This window comes from Schistocerca cancellata, unplaced genomic scaffold, assembly GCF_023864275.1.
Source record: "Schistocerca cancellata isolate TAMUIC-IGC-003103 unplaced genomic scaffold, iqSchCanc2.1 HiC_scaffold_884, whole genome shotgun sequence".
Lineage (NCBI taxonomy): Eukaryota > Metazoa > Arthropoda > Insecta > Orthoptera > Acrididae > Schistocerca > Schistocerca cancellata.
In genome coordinates this window covers 134739-151790 of record NW_026046894.1, presented here as the reverse complement: position 1 = coordinate 151790, position 17052 = coordinate 134739, and the positions used below count along the sequence as shown (strand labels likewise).

The 17052-nt window shown below is 50.6% G+C and overlaps 30 non-coding genes across 30 annotated transcripts; all 30 read right to left on the bottom strand.

Annotated features, from left to right (window-relative positions):
- Window positions 1-357: 357 nt before the first annotated feature.
- Window positions 358-431, bottom strand: Trnan-guu (transfer RNA asparagine (anticodon GUU)). Its single transcript has one exon. It is a non-coding gene; the product is annotated as a tRNA-Asn (tRNA).
- A 323-nt stretch (window positions 432-754) lies between these two features.
- On the bottom strand, window positions 755-826 carry Trnat-cgu (transfer RNA threonine (anticodon CGU)). The gene has a single exon. It is a non-coding gene; the product is annotated as a tRNA-Thr (tRNA).
- A 690-nt stretch (window positions 827-1516) lies between these two features.
- On the bottom strand, window positions 1517-1590 carry Trnan-guu (transfer RNA asparagine (anticodon GUU)). Its single transcript has one exon. It is a non-coding gene; the product is annotated as a tRNA-Asn (tRNA).
- Window positions 1591-1913: 323 nt separating this feature from the next.
- Trnat-cgu (transfer RNA threonine (anticodon CGU)) lies at window positions 1914-1985 on the bottom strand. The gene has a single exon. It is a non-coding gene; the product is annotated as a tRNA-Thr (tRNA).
- A 689-nt stretch (window positions 1986-2674) lies between these two features.
- Window positions 2675-2748, bottom strand: Trnan-guu (transfer RNA asparagine (anticodon GUU)). The gene has a single exon. It is a non-coding gene; the product is annotated as a tRNA-Asn (tRNA).
- Window positions 2749-3071: 323 nt separating this feature from the next.
- On the bottom strand, window positions 3072-3143 carry Trnat-cgu (transfer RNA threonine (anticodon CGU)). Its single transcript has one exon. It is a non-coding gene; the product is annotated as a tRNA-Thr (tRNA).
- Window positions 3144-3832: 689 nt separating this feature from the next.
- On the bottom strand, window positions 3833-3906 carry Trnan-guu (transfer RNA asparagine (anticodon GUU)). The gene has a single exon. It is a non-coding gene; the product is annotated as a tRNA-Asn (tRNA).
- A 323-nt stretch (window positions 3907-4229) lies between these two features.
- Window positions 4230-4301, bottom strand: Trnat-cgu (transfer RNA threonine (anticodon CGU)). Its single transcript has one exon. It is a non-coding gene; the product is annotated as a tRNA-Thr (tRNA).
- Window positions 4302-4990: 689 nt separating this feature from the next.
- On the bottom strand, window positions 4991-5064 carry Trnan-guu (transfer RNA asparagine (anticodon GUU)). The gene has a single exon. It is a non-coding gene; the product is annotated as a tRNA-Asn (tRNA).
- A 323-nt stretch (window positions 5065-5387) lies between these two features.
- Window positions 5388-5459, bottom strand: Trnat-cgu (transfer RNA threonine (anticodon CGU)). The gene has a single exon. It is a non-coding gene; the product is annotated as a tRNA-Thr (tRNA).
- A 689-nt stretch (window positions 5460-6148) lies between these two features.
- On the bottom strand, window positions 6149-6222 carry Trnan-guu (transfer RNA asparagine (anticodon GUU)). The gene has a single exon. It is a non-coding gene; the product is annotated as a tRNA-Asn (tRNA).
- Window positions 6223-6545: 323 nt separating this feature from the next.
- Trnat-cgu (transfer RNA threonine (anticodon CGU)) lies at window positions 6546-6617 on the bottom strand. Its single transcript has one exon. It is a non-coding gene; the product is annotated as a tRNA-Thr (tRNA).
- A 689-nt stretch (window positions 6618-7306) lies between these two features.
- Trnan-guu (transfer RNA asparagine (anticodon GUU)) lies at window positions 7307-7380 on the bottom strand. The gene has a single exon. It is a non-coding gene; the product is annotated as a tRNA-Asn (tRNA).
- A 323-nt stretch (window positions 7381-7703) lies between these two features.
- Trnat-cgu (transfer RNA threonine (anticodon CGU)) lies at window positions 7704-7775 on the bottom strand. The gene has a single exon. It is a non-coding gene; the product is annotated as a tRNA-Thr (tRNA).
- Window positions 7776-8464: 689 nt separating this feature from the next.
- On the bottom strand, window positions 8465-8538 carry Trnan-guu (transfer RNA asparagine (anticodon GUU)). Its single transcript has one exon. It is a non-coding gene; the product is annotated as a tRNA-Asn (tRNA).
- A 323-nt stretch (window positions 8539-8861) lies between these two features.
- Trnat-cgu (transfer RNA threonine (anticodon CGU)) lies at window positions 8862-8933 on the bottom strand. The gene has a single exon. It is a non-coding gene; the product is annotated as a tRNA-Thr (tRNA).
- Window positions 8934-9622: 689 nt separating this feature from the next.
- Window positions 9623-9696, bottom strand: Trnan-guu (transfer RNA asparagine (anticodon GUU)). The gene has a single exon. It is a non-coding gene; the product is annotated as a tRNA-Asn (tRNA).
- A 323-nt stretch (window positions 9697-10019) lies between these two features.
- Window positions 10020-10091, bottom strand: Trnat-cgu (transfer RNA threonine (anticodon CGU)). Its single transcript has one exon. It is a non-coding gene; the product is annotated as a tRNA-Thr (tRNA).
- Window positions 10092-10780: 689 nt separating this feature from the next.
- Trnan-guu (transfer RNA asparagine (anticodon GUU)) lies at window positions 10781-10854 on the bottom strand. Its single transcript has one exon. It is a non-coding gene; the product is annotated as a tRNA-Asn (tRNA).
- Window positions 10855-11177: 323 nt separating this feature from the next.
- Trnat-cgu (transfer RNA threonine (anticodon CGU)) lies at window positions 11178-11249 on the bottom strand. The gene has a single exon. It is a non-coding gene; the product is annotated as a tRNA-Thr (tRNA).
- Window positions 11250-11938: 689 nt separating this feature from the next.
- Trnan-guu (transfer RNA asparagine (anticodon GUU)) lies at window positions 11939-12012 on the bottom strand. The gene has a single exon. It is a non-coding gene; the product is annotated as a tRNA-Asn (tRNA).
- Window positions 12013-12335: 323 nt separating this feature from the next.
- On the bottom strand, window positions 12336-12407 carry Trnat-cgu (transfer RNA threonine (anticodon CGU)). Its single transcript has one exon. It is a non-coding gene; the product is annotated as a tRNA-Thr (tRNA).
- A 689-nt stretch (window positions 12408-13096) lies between these two features.
- On the bottom strand, window positions 13097-13170 carry Trnan-guu (transfer RNA asparagine (anticodon GUU)). The gene has a single exon. It is a non-coding gene; the product is annotated as a tRNA-Asn (tRNA).
- A 323-nt stretch (window positions 13171-13493) lies between these two features.
- Trnat-cgu (transfer RNA threonine (anticodon CGU)) lies at window positions 13494-13565 on the bottom strand. The gene has a single exon. It is a non-coding gene; the product is annotated as a tRNA-Thr (tRNA).
- Window positions 13566-14254: 689 nt separating this feature from the next.
- Trnan-guu (transfer RNA asparagine (anticodon GUU)) lies at window positions 14255-14328 on the bottom strand. Its single transcript has one exon. It is a non-coding gene; the product is annotated as a tRNA-Asn (tRNA).
- Window positions 14329-14651: 323 nt separating this feature from the next.
- Trnat-cgu (transfer RNA threonine (anticodon CGU)) lies at window positions 14652-14723 on the bottom strand. The gene has a single exon. It is a non-coding gene; the product is annotated as a tRNA-Thr (tRNA).
- Window positions 14724-15412: 689 nt separating this feature from the next.
- Window positions 15413-15486, bottom strand: Trnan-guu (transfer RNA asparagine (anticodon GUU)). Its single transcript has one exon. It is a non-coding gene; the product is annotated as a tRNA-Asn (tRNA).
- Window positions 15487-15809: 323 nt separating this feature from the next.
- On the bottom strand, window positions 15810-15881 carry Trnat-cgu (transfer RNA threonine (anticodon CGU)). The gene has a single exon. It is a non-coding gene; the product is annotated as a tRNA-Thr (tRNA).
- Window positions 15882-16570: 689 nt separating this feature from the next.
- Trnan-guu (transfer RNA asparagine (anticodon GUU)) lies at window positions 16571-16645 on the bottom strand. Its single transcript has one exon. It is a non-coding gene; the product is annotated as a tRNA-Asn (tRNA).
- Window positions 16646-16967: 322 nt separating this feature from the next.
- On the bottom strand, window positions 16968-17039 carry Trnat-cgu (transfer RNA threonine (anticodon CGU)). Its single transcript has one exon. It is a non-coding gene; the product is annotated as a tRNA-Thr (tRNA).
- Window positions 17040-17052: the final 13 nt, after the last annotated feature.

Sequence of the window (17052 nt, the reverse complement as noted above, 5' to 3'; positions counted from 1 at the left end):
GCACGTCGCTCGGCCAGCAGCGGCCTACTGCAGACCGACACTTAAGAGACACCAAATAGAAATCGACATCGAGAGACAGGCCCTGTCATATGGCACTCGCGACGTATACGCTGAAATTGAATGTAAAGAATACGTCTTTTGTAGTGGGCGTCGCTCTACTGCAGTGTCACACATGACGAAGAAATAGGAAAACAGTAGAACGTCTGTGTAGGGCCATGTTTTTACCTACAGTGTCACTTGGCTGAATGTGTATAAGGCTCTGTGGCATCACTCAAACACAGCCAAGTTGTCACACTAGCTGTGTATCTCTAACAAAGTTGACGTATGTCCTCACCTCGGTGACGGTTAAAACGATTTCGCCCCAGGGTGGGCTCGAACCACCAACCTTTCGGTTAACAGCCGAACGCGCTAGCCGATTGCGCCACGGAGGCCTTGACTTGTGCTCTGCATCTCAACGCAATTCGTATGCCTTCTGCAGGAATCTCGCAGAATGGTAGCACCTGCTTACGCCTCTTCACATGGATAAAATGCATGCACACTGTAGCGAGGCTCGTACACGAATGACATCGCCAAGCATGACATCATACTACAAAATGCATACAAACCACTGTTCTGCCTATGCAATCAGAAAACCTCTGAGGCCAGCATGATACTTGTTATAGGTTGTAGAACATCCCTTTCATTCAGTGTACTGCCATGTGTTAGATGCTGCTCGAGATAGCTCCGCTCCTTGCGGGAAGGTTAAAAAAATGAATGCCTTCTGTGAGGTTCGAACTCACGACCCCTGGTTTACGAGACCAGTGCTCTACCACTGAGCTAAGAAGGCGGCAGCTTTGCGTTTGTGAGCTCTCCCCGAATTGTCACTTCATCATGCTGAATCTTGCAGCCCTCGACCAGATATCGGATTTGGCACACAGCTGCTGCTGGGGGTGTCCACATGGCCGTTTTCCACATCTCTTGACTGTTTCGCCCTTACGATCGACGACGAGCGTCGTGCCACCAAACGTTTGCGGTCTGCACAATCTTGACCTAGTGCACAGTTTGTTGGATTGCGTGGCTCGACTGCGAAATGCGCCTTTCGGCTCCTCTCTCTGGCTGCAGTATGCTGTTGTCGACAGTGGCACTAGCGTTGCCCATGGGGCTTCATGTAAGGCGACTGCACGTCGCTCGGCCAGCAGCGGCCTACTGCAGACCGACACTTAAGAGACACCAAATAGAAATCGACATCGAGAGACAGGCCCTGTCATATGGCACTCGCGACGTATACGCTGAAATTGAATGTAAAGAATACGTCTTTTGTAGTGGGGCGTCGCTCTACTGCAGTGTCACACATGACGAAGAAATAGGAAAACAGTAGAACGTCTGTGTAGGGCCATGTTTTTACCTACAGTGTCACTTGGCTGAATGTGTATAAGGCTCTGTGGCATCACTCAAACACAGCCAAGTTGTCACACTAGCTGTGTATCTCTAACAAAGTTGACGTATGTCCTCACCTCGGTGACGGTTAAAACGATTTCGCCCCCGGGTGGGCTCGAACCACCAACCTTTCGGTTAACAGCCGAACGCGCTAGCCGATTGCGCCACGGAGGCCTTGACTTGTGCTCTGCATCTCAACGCAATTCGTATGCCTTCTGCAGGAATCTCGCAGAGTGGTAGCACCTGCTTACGCCTCTTCACATGGATAAAATGCATGCACACTGTAGCGAGGCTCGTACACGAATGACATCGCCAAGCATGACATCATACTACAAAATGCATACAAACCACTGTTCTGCCTATGCAATCAGAAAACCTCTGAGGCCAGCATGATACTTGTTATAGGTTGTAGAACATCCCTTTCATTCAGTGTACTGCCATGTGTTAGATGCTGCTCGAGATAGCTCCGCTCCTTGCGGGAAGGTTAAAAAAATGAATGCCTTCTGTGAGGTTCGAACTCACGACCCCTGGTTTACGAGACCAGTGCTCTACCACTGAGCTAAGAAGGCGGCAGCTTTGCGTTTGTGAGCTCTCCCCGAATTGTCACTTCATCATGCTGAATCTTGCAGCCCTCGACCAGATATCGGATTTGGCACACAGCTGCTGCTGGGGGTGTCCACATGGCCGTTTTCCACATCTCTTGACTGTTTCGCCCTTACGATCGACGACGAGCGTCGTGCCACCAAACGTTTGCGGTCTGCACAATCTTGACCTAGTGCACAGTTTGTTGGATTGCGTGGCTCGACTGCGAAATGCGCCTTTCGGCTCCTCTCTCTGGCTGCAGTATGCTGTTGTCGACAGTGGCACTAGCGTTGCCCATGGGGCTTCATGTAAGGCGACTGCACGTCGCTCGGCCAGCAGCGGCCTACTGCAGACCGACACTTAAGAGACACCAAATAGAAATCGACATCGAGAGACAGGCCCTGTCATATGGCACTCGCGACGTATACGCTGAAATTGAATGTAAAGAATACGTCTTTTGTAGTGGGCGTCGCTCTACTGCAGTGTCACACATGACGAAGAAATAGGAAAACAGTAGAACGTCTGTGTAGGGCCATGTTTTTACCTACAGTGTCACTTGGCTGAATGTGTATAAGGCTCTGTGGCATCACTCAAACACAGCCAAGTTGTCACACTAGCTGTGTATCTCTAACAAAGTTGACGTATGTCCTCACCTCGGTGACGGTTAAAACGATTTCGCCCCCGGGTGGGCTCGAACCACCAACCTTTCGGTTAACAGCCGAACGCGCTAGCCGATTGCGCCACGGAGGCCTTGACTTGTGCTCTGCATCTCAACGCAATTCGTATGCCTTCTGCAGGAATCTCGCAGAGTGGTAGCACCTGCTTACGCCTCTTCACATGGATAAAATGCATGCACACTGTAGCGAGGCTCGTACACGAATGACATCGCCAAGCATGACATCATACTACAAAATGCATACAAACCACTGTTCTGCCTATGCAATCAGAAAACCTCTGAGGCCAGCATGATACTTGTTATAGGTTGTAGAACATCCCTTTCATTCAGTGTACTGCCATGTGTTAGATGCTGCTCGAGATAGCTCCGCTCCTTGCGGGAAGGTTAAAAAAATGAATGCCTTCTGTGAGGTTCGAACTCACGACCCCTGGTTTACGAGACCAGTGCTCTACCACTGAGCTAAGAAGGCGGCAGCTTTGCGTTTGTGAGCTCTCCCCGAATTGTCACTTCATCATGCTGAATCTTGCAGCCCTCGACCAGATATCGGATTTGGCACACAGCTGCTGCTGGGGGTGTCCACATGGCCGTTTTCCACATCTCTTGACTGTTTCGCCCTTACGATCGACGACGAGCGTCGTGCCACCAAACGTTTGCGGTCTGCACAATCTTGACCTAGTGCACAGTTTGTTGGATTGCGTGGCTCGACTGCGAAATGCGCCTTTCGGCTCCTCTCTCTGGCTGCAGTATGCTGTTGTCGACAGTGGCACTAGCGTTGCCCATGGGGCTTCATGTAAGGCGACTGCACGTCGCTCGGCCAGCAGCGGCCTACTGCAGACCGACACTTAAGAGACACCAAATAGAAATCGACATCGAGAGACAGGCCCTGTCATATGGCACTCGCGACGTATACGCTGAAATTGAATGTAAAGAATACGTCTTTTGTAGTGGGCGTCGCTCTACTGCAGTGTCACACATGACGAAGAAATAGGAAAACAGTAGAACGTCTGTGTAGGGCCATGTTTTTACCTACAGTGTCACTTGGCTGAATGTGTATAAGGCTCTGTGGCATCACTCAAACACAGCCAAGTTGTCACACTAGCTGTGTATCTCTAACAAAGTTGACGTATGTCCTCACCTCGGTGACGGTTAAAACGATTTCGCCCCAGGGTGGGCTCGAACCACCAACCTTTCGGTTAACAGCCGAACGCGCTAGCCGATTGCGCCACGGAGGCCTTGACTTGTGCTCTGCATCTCAACGCAATTCGTATGCCTTCTGCAGGAATCTCGCAGAATGGTAGCACCTGCTTACGCCTCTTCACATGGATAAAATGCATGCACACTGTAGCGAGGCTCGTACACGAATGACATCGCCAAGCATGACATCATACTACAAAATGCATACAAACCACTGTTCTGCCTATGCAATCAGAAAACCTCTGAGGCCAGCATGATACTTGTTATAGGTTGTAGAACATCCCTTTCATTCAGTGTACTGCCATGTGTTAGATGCTGCTCGAGATAGCTCCGCTCCTTGCGGGAAGGTTAAAAAAATGAATGCCTTCTGTGAGGTTCGAACTCACGACCCCTGGTTTACGAGACCAGTGCTCTACCACTGAGCTAAGAAGGCGGCAGCTTTGCGTTTGTGAGCTCTCCCCGAATTGTCACTTCATCATGCTGAATCTTGCAGCCCTCGACCAGATATCGGATTTGGCACACAGCTGCTGCTGGGGGTGTCCACATGGCCGTTTTCCACATCTCTTGACTGTTTCGCCCTTACGATCGACGACGAGCGTCGTGCCACCAAACGTTTGCGGTCTGCACAATCTTGACCTAGTGCACAGTTTGTTGGATTGCGTGGCTCGACTGCGAAATGCGCCTTTCGGCTCCTCTCTCTGGCTGCAGTATGCTGTTGTCGACAGTGGCACTAGCGTTGCCCATGGGGCTTCATGTAAGGCGACTGCACGTCGCTCGGCCAGCAGCGGCCTACTGCAGACCGACACTTAAGAGACACCAAATAGAAATCGACATCGAGAGACAGGCCCTGTCATATGGCACTCGCGACGTATACGCTGAAATTGAATGTAAAGAATACGTCTTTTGTAGTGGGCGTCGCTCTACTGCAGTGTCACACATGACGAAGAAATAGGAAAACAGTAGAACGTCTGTGTAGGGCCATGTTTTTACCTACAGTGTCACTTGGCTGAATGTGTATAAGGCTCTGTGGCATCACTCAAACACAGCCAAGTTGTCACACTAGCTGTGTATCTCTAACAAAGTTGACGTATGTCCTCACCTCGGTGACGGTTAAAACGATTTCGCCCCCGGGTGGGCTCGAACCACCAACCTTTCGGTTAACAGCCGAACGCGCTAGCCGATTGCGCCACGGAGGCCTTGACTTGTGCTCTGCATCTCAACGCAATTCGTATGCCTTCTGCAGGAATCTCGCAGAGTGGTAGCACCTGCTTACGCCTCTTCACATGGATAAAATGCATGCACACTGTAGCGAGGCTCGTACACGAATGACATCGCCAAGCATGACATCATACTACAAAATGCATACAAACCACTGTTCTGCCTATGCAATCAGAAAACCTCTGAGGCCAGCATGATACTTGTTATAGGTTGTAGAACATCCCTTTCATTCAGTGTACTGCCATGTGTTAGATGCTGCTCGAGATAGCTCCGCTCCTTGCGGGAAGGTTAAAAAAATGAATGCCTTCTGTGAGGTTCGAACTCACGACCCCTGGTTTACGAGACCAGTGCTCTACCACTGAGCTAAGAAGGCGGCAGCTTTGCGTTTGTGAGCTCTCCCCGAATTGTCACTTCATCATGCTGAATCTTGCAGCCCTCGACCAGATATCGGATTTGGCACACAGCTGCTGCTGGGGGTGTCCACATGGCCGTTTTCCACATCTCTTGACTGTTTCGCCCTTACGATCGACGACGAGCGTCGTGCCACCAAACGTTTGCGGTCTGCACAATCTTGACCTAGTGCACAGTTTGTTGGATTGCGTGGCTCGACTGCGAAATGCGCCTTTCGGCTCCTCTCTCTGGCTGCAGTATGCTGTTGTCGACAGTGGCACTAGCGTTGCCCATGGGGCTTCATGTAAGGCGACTGCACGTCGCTCGGCCAGCAGCGGCCTACTGCAGACCGACACTTAAGAGACACCAAATAGAAATCGACATCGAGAGACAGGCCCTGTCATATGGCACTCGCGACGTATACGCTGAAATTGAATGTAAAGAATACGTCTTTTGTAGTGGGCGTCGCTCTACTGCAGTGTCACACATGACGAAGAAATAGGAAAACAGTAGAACGTCTGTGTAGGGCCATGTTTTTACCTACAGTGTCACTTGGCTGAATGTGTATAAGGCTCTGTGGCATCACTCAAACACAGCCAAGTTGTCACACTAGCTGTGTATCTCTAACAAAGTTGACGTATGTCCTCACCTCGGTGACGGTTAAAACGATTTCGCCCCCGGGTGGGCTCGAACCACCAACCTTTCGGTTAACAGCCGAACGCGCTAGCCGATTGCGCCACGGAGGCCTTGACTTGTGCTCTGCATCTCAACGCAATTCGTATGCCTTCTGCAGGAATCTCGCAGAATGGTAGCACCTGCTTACGCCTCTTCACATGGATAAAATGCATGCACACTGTAGCGAGGCTCGTACACGAATGACATCGCCAAGCATGACATCATACTACAAAATGCATACAAACCACTGTTCTGCCTATGCAATCAGAAAACCTCTGAGGCCAGCATGATACTTGTTATAGGTTGTAGAACATCCCTTTCATTCAGTGTACTGCCATGTGTTAGATGCTGCTCGAGATAGCTCCGCTCCTTGCGGGAAGGTTAAAAAAATGAATGCCTTCTGTGAGGTTCGAACTCACGACCCCTGGTTTACGAGACCAGTGCTCTACCACTGAGCTAAGAAGGCGGCAGCTTTGCGTTTGTGAGCTCTCCCCGAATTGTCACTTCATCATGCTGAATCTTGCAGCCCTCGACCAGATATCGGATTTGGCACACAGCTGCTGCTGGGGGTGTCCACATGGCCGTTTTCCACATCTCTTGACTGTTTCGCCCTTACGATCGACGACGAGCGTCGTGCCACCAAACGTTTGCGGTCTGCACAATCTTGACCTAGTGCACAGTTTGTTGGATTGCGTGGCTCGACTGCGAAATGCGCCTTTCGGCTCCTCTCTCTGGCTGCAGTATGCTGTTGTCGACAGTGGCACTAGCGTTGCCCATGGGGCTTCATGTAAGGCGACTGCACGTCGCTCGGCCAGCAGCGGCCTACTGCAGACCGACACTTAAGAGACACCAAATAGAAATCGACATCGAGAGACAGGCCCTGTCATATGGCACTCGCGACGTATACGCTGAAATTGAATGTAAAGAATACGTCTTTTGTAGTGGGCGTCGCTCTACTGCAGTGTCACACATGACGAAGAAATAGGAAAACAGTAGAACGTCTGTGTAGGGCCATGTTTTTACCTACAGTGTCACTTGGCTGAATGTGTATAAGGCTCTGTGGCATCACTCAAACACAGCCAAGTTGTCACACTAGCTGTGTATCTCTAACAAAGTTGACGTATGTCCTCACCTCGGTGACGGTTAAAACGATTTCGCCCCCGGGTGGGCTCGAACCACCAACCTTTCGGTTAACAGCCGAACGCGCTAGCCGATTGCGCCACGGAGGCCTTGACTTGTGCTCTGCATCTCAACGCAATTCGTATGCCTTCTGCAGGAATCTCGCAGAGTGGTAGCACCTGCTTACGCCTCTTCACATGGATAAAATGCATGCACACTGTAGCGAGGCTCGTACACGAATGACATCGCCAAGCATGACATCATACTACAAAATGCATACAAACCACTGTTCTGCCTATGCAATCAGAAAACCTCTGAGGCCAGCATGATACTTGTTATAGGTTGTAGAACATCCCTTTCATTCAGTGTACTGCCATGTGTTAGATGCTGCTCGAGATAGCTCCGCTCCTTGCGGGAAGGTTAAAAAAATGAATGCCTTCTGTGAGGTTCGAACTCACGACCCCTGGTTTACGAGACCAGTGCTCTACCACTGAGCTAAGAAGGCGGCAGCTTTGCGTTTGTGAGCTCTCCCCGAATTGTCACTTCATCATGCTGAATCTTGCAGCCCTCGACCAGATATCGGATTTGGCACACAGCTGCTGCTGGGGGTGTCCACATGGCCGTTTTCCACATCTCTTGACTGTTTCGCCCTTACGATCGACGACGAGCGTCGTGCCACCAAACGTTTGCGGTCTGCACAATCTTGACCTAGTGCACAGTTTGTTGGATTGCGTGGCTCGACTGCGAAATGCGCCTTTCGGCTCCTCTCTCTGGCTGCAGTATGCTGTTGTCGACAGTGGCACTAGCGTTGCCCATGGGGCTTCATGTAAGGCGACTGCACGTCGCTCGGCCAGCAGCGGCCTACTGCAGACCGACACTTAAGAGACACCAAATAGAAATCGACATCGAGAGACAGGCCCTGTCATATGGCACTCGCGACGTATACGCTGAAATTGAATGTAAAGAATACGTCTTTTGTAGTGGGCGTCGCTCTACTGCAGTGTCACACATGACGAAGAAATAGGAAAACAGTAGAACGTCTGTGTAGGGCCATGTTTTTACCTACAGTGTCACTTGGCTGAATGTGTATAAGGCTCTGTGGCATCACTCAAACACAGCCAAGTTGTCACACTAGCTGTGTATCTCTAACAAAGTTGACGTATGTCCTCACCTCGGTGACGGTTAAAACGATTTCGCCCCCGGGTGGGCTCGAACCACCAACCTTTCGGTTAACAGCCGAACGCGCTAGCCGATTGCGCCACGGAGGCCTTGACTTGTGCTCTGCATCTCAACGCAATTCGTATGCCTTCTGCAGGAATCTCGCAGAGTGGTAGCACCTGCTTACGCCTCTTCACATGGATAAAATGCATGCACACTGTAGCGAGGCTCGTACACGAATGACATCGCCAAGCATGACATCATACTACAAAATGCATACAAACCACTGTTCTGCCTATGCAATCAGAAAACCTCTGAGGCCAGCATGATACTTGTTATAGGTTGTAGAACATCCCTTTCATTCAGTGTACTGCCATGTGTTAGATGCTGCTCGAGATAGCTCCGCTCCTTGCGGGAAGGTTAAAAAAATGAATGCCTTCTGTGAGGTTCGAACTCACGACCCCTGGTTTACGAGACCAGTGCTCTACCACTGAGCTAAGAAGGCGGCAGCTTTGCGTTTGTGAGCTCTCCCCGAATTGTCACTTCATCATGCTGAATCTTGCAGCCCTCGACCAGATATCGGATTTGGCACACAGCTGCTGCTGGGGGTGTCCACATGGCCGTTTTCCACATCTCTTGACTGTTTCGCCCTTACGATCGACGACGAGCGTCGTGCCACCAAACGTTTGCGGTCTGCACAATCTTGACCTAGTGCACAGTTTGTTGGATTGCGTGGCTCGACTGCGAAATGCGCCTTTCGGCTCCTCTCTCTGGCTGCAGTATGCTGTTGTCGACAGTGGCACTAGCGTTGCCCATGGGGCTTCATGTAAGGCGACTGCACGTCGCTCGGCCAGCAGCGGCCTACTGCAGACCGACACTTAAGAGACACCAAATAGAAATCGACATCGAGAGACAGGCCCTGTCATATGGCACTCGCGACGTATACGCTGAAATTGAATGTAAAGAATACGTCTTTTGTAGTGGGCGTCGCTCTACTGCAGTGTCACACATGACGAAGAAATAGGAAAACAGTAGAACGTCTGTGTAGGGCCATGTTTTTACCTACAGTGTCACTTGGCTGAATGTGTATAAGGCTCTGTGGCATCACTCAAACACACCCAAGTTGTCACACTAGCTGTGTATCTCTAACAAAGTTGACGTATGTCCTCACCTCGGTGACGGTTAAAACGATTTCGCCCCCGGGTGGGCTCGAACCACCAACCTTTCGGTTAACAGCCGAACGCGCTAGCCGATTGCGCCACGGAGGCCTTGACTTGTGCTCTGCATCTCAACGCAATTCGTATGCCTTCTGCAGGAATCTCGCAGAATGGTAGCACCTGCTTACGCCTCTTCACATGGATAAAATGCATGCACACTGTAGCGAGGCTCGTACACGAATGACATCGCCAAGCATGACATCATACTACAAAATGCATACAAACCACTGTTCTGCCTATGCAATCAGAAAACCTCTGAGGCCAGCATGATACTTGTTATAGGTTGTAGAACATCCCTTTCATTCAGTGTACTGCCATGTGTTAGATGCTGCTCGAGATAGCTCCGCTCCTTGCGGGAAGGTTAAAAAAATGAATGCCTTCTGTGAGGTTCGAACTCACGACCCCTGGTTTACGAGACCAGTGCTCTACCACTGAGCTAAGAAGGCGGCAGCTTTGCGTTTGTGAGCTCTCCCCGAATTGTCACTTCATCATGCTGAATCTTGCAGCCCTCGACCAGATATCGGATTTGGCACACAGCTGCTGCTGGGGGTGTCCACATGGCCGTTTTCCACATCTCTTGACTGTTTCGCCCTTACGATCGACGACGAGCGTCGTGCCACCAAACGTTTGCGGTCTGCACAATCTTGACCTAGTGCACAGTTTGTTGGATTGCGTGGCTCGACTGCGAAATGCGCCTTTCGGCTCCTCTCTCTGGCTGCAGTATGCTGTTGTCGACAGTGGCACTAGCGTTGCCCATGGGGCTTCATGTAAGGCGACTGCACGTCGCTCGGCCAGCAGCGGCCTACTGCAGACCGACACTTAAGAGACACCAAATAGAAATCGACATCGAGAGACAGGCCCTGTCATATGGCACTCGCGACGTATACGCTGAAATTGAATGTAAAGAATACGTCTTTTGTAGTGGGCGTCGCTCTACTGCAGTGTCACACATGACGAAGAAATAGGAAAACAGTAGAACGTCTGTGTAGGGCCATGTTTTTACCTACAGTGTCACTTGGCTGAATGTGTATAAGGCTCTGTGGCATCACTCAAACACAGCCAAGTTGTCACACTAGCTGTGTATCTCTAACAAAGTTGACGTATGTCCTCACCTCGGTGACGGTTAAAACGATTTCGCCCCCGGGTGGGCTCGAACCACCAACCTTTCGGTTAACAGCCGAACGCGCTAGCCGATTGCGCCACGGAGGCCTTGACTTGTGCTCTGCATCTCAACGCAATTCGTATGCCTTCTGCAGGAATCTCGCAGAGTGGTAGCACCTGCTTACGCCTCTTCACATGGATAAAATGCATGCACACTGTAGCGAGGCTCGTACACGAATGACATCGCCAAGCATGACATCATACTACAAAATGCATACAAACCACTGTTCTGCCTATGCAATCAGAAAACCTCTGAGGCCAGCATGATACTTGTTATAGGTTGTAGAACATCCCTTTCATTCAGTGTACTGCCATGTGTTAGATGCTGCTCGAGATAGCTCCGCTCCTTGCGGGAAGGTTAAAAAAATGAATGCCTTCTGTGAGGTTCGAACTCACGACCCCTGGTTTACGAGACCAGTGCTCTACCACTGAGCTAAGAAGGCGGCAGCTTTGCGTTTGTGAGCTCTCCCCGAATTGTCACTTCATCATGCTGAATCTTGCAGCCCTCGACCAGATATCGGATTTGGCACACAGCTGCTGCTGGGGGTGTCCACATGGCCGTTTTCCACATCTCTTGACTGTTTCGCCCTTACGATCGACGACGAGCGTCGTGCCACCAAACGTTTGCGGTCTGCACAATCTTGACCTAGTGCACAGTTTGTTGGATTGCGTGGCTCGACTGCGAAATGCGCCTTTCGGCTCCTCTCTCTGGCTGCAGTATGCTGTTGTCGACAGTGGCACTAGCGTTGCCCATGGGGCTTCATGTAAGGCGACTGCACGTCGCTCGGCCAGCAGCGGCCTACTGCAGACCGACACTTAAGAGACACCAAATAGAAATCGACATCGAGAGACAGGCCCTGTCATATGGCACTCGCGACGTATACGCTGAAATTGAATGTAAAGAATACGTCTTTTGTAGTGGGCGTCGCTCTACTGCAGTGTCACACATGACGAAGAAATAGGAAAACAGTAGAACGTCTGTGTAGGGCCATGTTTTTACCTACAGTGTCACTTGGCTGAATGTGTATAAGGCTCTGTGGCATCACTCAAACACAGCCAAGTTGTCACACTAGCTGTGTATCTCTAACAAAGTTGACGTATGTCCTCACCTCGGTGACGGTTAAAACGATTTCGCCCCCGGGTGGGCTCGAACCACCAACCTTTCGGTTAACAGCCGAACGCGCTAGCCGATTGCGCCACGGAGGCCTTGACTTGTGCTCTGCATCTCAACGCAATTCGTATGCCTTCTGCAGGAATCTCGCAGAGTGGTAGCACCTGCTTACGCCTCTTCACATGGATAAAATGCATGCACACTGTAGCGAGGCTCGTACACGAATGACATCGCCAAGCATGACATCATACTACAAAATGCATACAAACCACTGTTCTGCCTATGCAATCAGAAAACCTCTGAGGCCAGCATGATACTTGTTATAGGTTGTAGAACATCCCTTTCATTCAGTGTACTGCCATGTGTTAGATGCTGCTCGAGATAGCTCCGCTCCTTGCGGGAAGGTTAAAAAAATGAATGCCTTCTGTGAGGTTCGAACTCACGACCCCTGGTTTACGAGACCAGTGCTCTACCACTGAGCTAAGAAGGCGGCAGCTTTGCGTTTGTGAGCTCTCCCCGAATTGTCACTTCATCATGCTGAATCTTGCAGCCCTCGACCAGATATCGGATTTGGCACACAGCTGCTGCTGGGGGTGTCCACATGGCCGTTTTCCACATCTCTTGACTGTTTCGCCCTTACGATCGACGACGAGCGTCGTGCCACCAAACGTTTGCGGTCTGCACAATCTTGACCTAGTGCACAGTTTGTTGGATTGCGTGGCTCGACTGCGAAATGCGCCTTTCGGCTCCTCTCTCTGGCTGCAGTATGCTGTTGTCGACAGTGGCACTAGCGTTGCCCATGGGGCTTCATGTAAGGCGACTGCACGTCGCTCGGCCAGCAGCGGCCTACTGCAGACCGACACTTAAGAGACACCAAATAGAAATCGACATCGAGAGACAGGCCCTGTCATATGGCACTCGCGACGTATACGCTGAAATTGAATGTAAAGAATACGTCTTTTGTAGTGGGCGTCGCTCTACTGCAGTGTCACACATGACGAAGAAATAGGAAAACAGTAGAACGTCTGTGTAGGGCCATGTTTTTACCTACAGTGTCACTTGGCTGAATGTGTATAAGGCTCTGTGGCATCACTCAAACACAGCCAAGTTGTCACACTAGCTGTGTATCTCTAACAAAGTTGACGTATGTCCTCACCTCGGTGACGGTTAAAACGATTTCGCCCCCGGGTGGGCTCGAACCACCAACCTTTCGGTTAACAGCCGAACGCGCTAGCCGATTGCGCCACGGAGGCCTTGACTTGTGCTCTGCATCTCAACGCAATTCGTATGCCTTCTGCAGGAATCTCGCAGAATGGTAGCACCTGCTTACGCCTCTTCACATGGATAAAATGCATGCACACTGTAGCGAGGCTCGTACACGAATGACATCGCCAAGCATGACATCATACTACAAAATGCATACAAACCACTGTTCTGCCTATGCAATCAGAAAACCTCTGAGGCCAGCATGATACTTGTTATAGGTTGTAGAACATCCCTTTCATTCAGTGTACTGCCATGTGTTAGATGCTGCTCGAGATAGCTCCGCTCCTTGCGGGAAGGTTAAAAAAATGAATGCCTTCTGTGAGGTTCGAACTCACGACCCCTGGTTTACGAGACCAGTGCTCTACCACTGAGCTAAGAAGGCGGCAGCTTTGCGTTTGTGAGCTCTCCCCGAATTGTCACTTCATCATGCTGAATCTTGCAGCCCTCGACCAGATATCGGATTTGGCACACAGCTGCTGCTGGGGGTGTCCACATGGCCGTTTTCCACATCTCTTGACTGTTTCGCCCTTACGATCGACGACGAGCGTCGTGCCACCAAACGTTTGCGGTCTGCACAATCTTGACCTAGTGCACAGTTTGTTGGATTGCGTGGCTCGACTGCGAAATGCGCCTTTCGGCTCCTCTCTCTGGCTGCAGTATGCTGTTGTCGACAGTGGCACTAGCGTTGCCCATGGGGCTTCATGTAAGGCGACTGCACGTCGCTCGGCCAGCAGCGGCCTACTGCAGACCGACACTTAAGAGACACCAAATAGAAATCGACATCGAGAGACAGGCCCTGTCATATGGCACTCGCGACGTATACGCTGAAATTGAATGTAAAGAATACGTCTTTTGTAGTGGGCGTCGCTCTACTGCAGTGTCACACATGACGAAGAAATAGGAAAACAGTAGAACGTCTGTGTAGGGCCATGTTTTTACCTACAGTGTCACTTGGCTGAATGTGTATAAGGCTCTGTGGCATCACTCAAACACAGCCAAGTTGTCACACTAGCTGTGTATCTCTAACAAAGTTGACGTATGTCCTCACCTCGGTGACGGTTAAAACGATTTCGCCCCCGGGTGGGCTCGAACCACCAACCTTTCGGTTAACAGCCGAACGCGCTAGCCGATTGCGCCACGGAGGCCTTGACTTGTGCTCTGCATCTCAACGCAATTCGTATGCCTTCTGCAGGAATCTCGCAGAGTGGTAGCACCTGCTTACGCCTCTTCACATGGATAAAATGCATGCACACTGTAGCGAGGCTCGTACACGAATGACATCGCCAAGCATGACATCATACTACAAAATGCATACAAACCACTGTTCTGCCTATGCAATCAGAAAACCTCTGAGGCCAGCATGATACTTGTTATAGGTTGTAGAACATCCCTTTCATTCAGTGTACTGCCATGTGTTAGATGCTGCTCGAGATAGCTCCGCTCCTTGCGGGAAGGTTAAAAAAATGAATGCCTTCTGTGAGGTTCGAACTCACGACCCCTGGTTTACGAGACCAGTGCTCTACCACTGAGCTAAGAAGGCGGCAGCTTTGCGTTTGTGAGCTCTCCCCGAATTGTCACTTCATCATGCTGAATCTTGCAGCCCTCGACCAGATATCGGATTTGGCACACAGCTGCTGCTGGGGGTGTCCACATGGCCGTTTTCCACATCTCTTGACTGTTTCGCCCTTACGATCGACGACGAGCGTCGTGCCACCAAACGTTTGCGGTCTGCACAATCTTGACCTAGTGCACAGTTTGTTGGATTGCGTGGCTCGACTGCGAAATGCGCCTTTCGGCTCCTCTCTCTGGCTGCAGTATGCTGTTGTCGACAGTGGCACTAGCGTTGCCCATGGGGCTTCATGTAAGGCGACTGCACGTCGCTCGGCCAGCAGCGGCCTACTGCAGACCGACACTTAAGAGACACCAAATAGAAATCGACATCGAGAGACAGGCCCTGTCATATGGCACTCGCGACGTATACGCTGAAATTGAATGTAAAGAATACGTCTTTTGTAGTGGGCGTCGCTCTACTGCAGTGTCACACATGACGAAGAAATAGGAAAACAGTAGAACGTCTGTGTAGGGCCATGTTTTTACCTACAGTGTCACTTGGCTGAATGTGTATAAGGCTCTGTGGCATCACTCAAACACAGCCAAGTTGTCACACTAGCTGTGTATCTCTAACAAAGTTGACGTATGTCCTCACCTCGGTGACGGTTAAAACGATTTCGCCCCCGGGTGGGCTCGAACCACCAACCTTTCGGTTAACAGCCGAACGCGCTAGCCGATTGCGCCACGGAGGCCTTGACTTGTGCTCTGCATCTCAACGCAATTCGTATGCCTTCTGCAGGAATCTCGCAGAATGGTAGCACCTGCTTACGCCTCTTCACATGGATAAAATGCATGCACACTGTAGCGAGGCTCGTACACGAATGACATCGCCAAGCATGACATCATACTACAAAATGCATACAAACCACTGTTCTGCCTATGCAATCAGAAAACCTCTGAGGCCAGCATGATACTTGTTATAGGTTGTAGAACATCCCTTTCATTCAGTGTACTGCCATGTGTTAGATGCTGCTCGAGATAGCTCCGCTCCTTGCGGGAAGGTTAAAAAAATGAATGCCTTCTGTGAGGTTCGAACTCACGACCCCTGGTTTACGAGACCAGTGCTCTACCACTGAGCTAAGAAGGCGGCAGCTTTGCGTTTGTGAGCTCTCCCCGAATTGTCACTTCATCATGCTGAATCTTGCAGCCCTCGACCAGATATCGGATTTGGCACACAGCTGCTGCTGGGGGTGTCCACATGGCCGTTTTCCACATCTCTTGACTGTTTCGCCCTTACGATCGACGACGAGCGTCGTGCCACCAAACGTTTGCGGTCTGCACAATCTTGACCTAGTGCACAGTTTGTTGGATTGCGTGGCTCGACTGCGAAATGCGCCTTTCGGCTCCTCTCTCTGGCTGCAGTATGCTGTTGTCGACAGTGGCACTAGCGTTGCCCATGGGGCTTCATGTAAGGCGACTGCACGTCGCTCGGCCAGCAGCGGCCTACTGCAGACCGACACTTAAGAGACACCAAATAGAAATCGACATCGAGAGACAGGCCCTGTCATATGGCACTCGCGACGTATACGCTGAAATTGAATGTAAAGAATACGTCTTTTGTAGTGGGCGTCGCTCTACTGCAGTGTCACACATGACGAAGAAATAGGAAAACAGTAGAACGTCTGTGTAGGGCCATGTTTTTACCTACAGTGTCACTTGGCTGAATGTGTATAAGGCTCTGTGGCATCACTCAAACACAGCCAAGTTGTCACACTAGCTGTGTATCTCTAACAAAGTTGACGTATGTCCTCACCTCGGTGACGGTTAAAACGATTTCGACCCCGGGTGGGCTCGAACCACCAACCTTTCGGTTAACAGCCGAACGCGCTAGCCGATTGCTCCACGGAGGCCTTGACTTGTGCTCTGCATCTCAACGCAATTCGTATGCCTTCTGCAGGAATCTCGCAGAATGGTAGCACCTGCTTACGCCTCTTCACATGGATAAAATGCATGCACACTGTAGCGAGGCTCGTACACGAATGACATCGCCAAGCATGACATCATACTACAAAATGCATACAAACCACTGTTCTGCCTATGCAATCAGAAAACCTCTGAGGCCAGCATGATACTTGTTATAGGTTGTAGAACATCCCTTTCATTCAGTGTACTGCCATGTGTTAGATGCTGCTCGAGATAGCTCCGCTCCTTGCGGGAAGGTTAAAAAAATGAATGCCTTCTGTGAGGTTCGAACTCACGACCCCTGGTTTACGAGACCAGTGCTCTACCACTGAGCTAAGAAGGCGGCAGCTTTGCGT